At 40.0% G+C, this 2600-nt stretch overlaps 1 pseudogene; it reads right to left on the reverse strand.

Moving 5' to 3' along the window:
* Positions 1-727: 727 nt before the first annotated feature.
* LOC111727791 lies at positions 728-1985 on the reverse strand (annotated as a pseudogene).
* Positions 1986-2600: the final 615 nt, after the last annotated feature.

Below are 2600 nucleotides of genomic sequence, written 5' to 3' on the forward strand. Positions count from 1 at the left end.
CTCCCCACTTGGCAAAAAGTTTTCTTTTTAATCCCGGCAAAAGCTAAATAAACTCCTGAAATCTCATATGTTTTAGGAAAATGCCTAGATGCTAGTCTGCTTTCAGTTCAACCAATTTGCCTTTTTTAAAATTAGGACTTGAAGACTATTCCTCAATCTATGAGACGAAAAATTCCTGGCAACCAGTTGTGAATTCAAAGGCAGATGCCAGGATGAATGAAGGAATCCAGATTAAGGAATTGTCCAGTTTATATCACTTGAGAAATCAAATTATTTTCTCAGGTTTGTTTAAAGTGAATATTTTAATGTTTTAAATATGTATTATCTCTAAAGATATATATTCTGTAATATATATCATTAAAGATATATATTCTGTATAGTAATGATATATTACTATATAGTAATAATATATCATATAATATTTATATATAATATATAAAAATTTACATATATTCATTAAAGATATATTATACGTAAAGATGTATATTATGTAATATATATCATTTAAAATATATATTACATAATTTATATGTTTATGCCCATAAAGTTCCTGTGCAATTTAAAATAGAGAACTGTTTGTCCCTGCACAGGAACTCTCTGGATGCCCTGTTTATACCTGTTAACCCTTCTCTTTGCTTCATACCCTCTTTTCCCCCTCAGAGCCTCTCAATCTTTTCCCTACAACTCCACAGTGACACCTTTTCATGTTGGTGTCCTTACCCCACTGTTAGCCATGTCCCACACCCAGGGGTCCACTGTGCTTCCCAGCAGGTTTCCAGGCTCCATGTGGCCCACGGGCCCCCTCCACCGGCACATCCCTTGCTGTCCTGTGAGACATCTCTGTGCTCACCTCAGCAAGTTCATGTTCCTTAAGCCTTAGAGGAATCTGGGGGAACTGGGTGACATCTTCATTTTCTGGTGATTTGCACTTGGGCAAATGTTGACAGATATGTTCTTGATGGCCAGCTTGAGCCATACCTGGAGGGGCACTGCTGGATAGCTGGAGATCTTCTTCCTGAGTAGATTCTGGGAACACTGAGTCATCACTGTCATCATCACTCTGATTTTCTAGAAATGTGTCAAGCGTTTGCATGGGACCATCCAGTCTGCCGAGGGTCAGTTTTGCTCTCTCTTGGGGATACTTGTCTGCCCTCTTGTGTTCTCCACTTGGATCCCAATTAGTTATGGAGCCCACATCAACATCCCAGGCCCAGGCAAGGCTTAGTTTATTGGACTGCTCCGGATTGTCCTCACTTTGGTCTTGTCTTCTCCTGAGTCTCCCTGTCCTTCCAGGCTGTTACAGCCTTTGGATAGAAGGGAGGAAGTGGCTTGGAGAACTCTTGGCAGTTATGTCTTCACCAAAGGTGTCCTCACAGGCTCAGGTTGGGTTTGCATGCAGAGTTGCGGCACTCTCTGTCACTCTAGAGGATGAGTCTGCCGTGGAGTTCAAGAGCTCAATACTCAGGTCTTCCTCCACTCGGAAAGCTTAGGAAAAAAACAGGTGAGATTGAGAAGAAGGGACTCATAGCACTTAAGCAATAACACCATCCATTCCTTTTTCTATACAGAACTACCCCATCTAGAGGAATTTCACCCTAGTTTTGCGATATCCCAGGGCAAAAGAGGTGGCCCTCTCCATCTGCAAACTGATTTCCTTATGCTATAATCCTCTTTAGTAAGCATCTCCACCTGATACCACTCACCATTTATCTTATTACAGTTAAAACAATTTATATCATAAAGGAAAAGATTATCATTGTATAAAATTCGAAAAATACAGAAAACTATAAAGATGAAGCTAAATAGGCCTATGACGCCATCATCAAGGGATAATGACAGCCATCGTTAAAACATTTGGATGGCTTTCCTTACAATCTTTTGTTTTTATTTATGTATACATGTATGTATGTGAGGGGTCCTGACCGTTAAGTTCACAAACTCATCCTACAAAAAGTGCTACACACCTCAGTGCTGAATGTCACCATGGTCACCTTTGAAGTCCTCCCCTTGAGAAGCTATGCCCTGATGCCAGTGCCTAGTCTTACCCTTCTAAGAAATTTTGGAACTCTTTTTCTAGAATGGCCATCAGTCATCATATTACACTCAATGTCCTGAATGACATCAAAATATCTTCCTTTCTAAATTTTCTTTATCTTCTGGTAAAGAAAATGTCATTGGGGGCCAAAACAAGTAAGTGGGGAGGGTGTTCTAACACAGTCGTTTGTTTACTGGCTAAAAACTCCCTCACAGGCAATGCCAAGTGAGCTGCTATATTGTCAGGAGGCAAGAACCACTCCTTTCTCATGCTAAGAATTTCAGTTAAGATTTTTCTACCTATTTTTCTATTGATGTTTACTTGGTCAGCTCTGCTTCTCACAATCAGCTGATGATTTTGATGCACAAGTCAATGAATTTTTTGCGATGTTTCCATCAGTTCTGCTTGTTACTGCTCTGACCTCTCTTCATCACTGACACTTTCTCTCCCCTCAGAAAAAAAAACATGTAATCCACTTGTAAACTGCTGTTTTCTTCATGGCATTATCACCATAAACTTGGACAAGTAGGTCCCTGGTTTCATTTCCACTCTTGCCAAGTTTAAC

The sequence above is a fragment of the Otolemur garnettii genome, unplaced genomic scaffold (genome assembly GCF_000181295.1).
Source record: "Otolemur garnettii isolate 467f Iridium unplaced genomic scaffold, OtoGar3 scaffold00124, whole genome shotgun sequence".
NCBI classification, from domain to species: domain Eukaryota; kingdom Metazoa; phylum Chordata; class Mammalia; order Primates; family Galagidae; genus Otolemur; species Otolemur garnettii.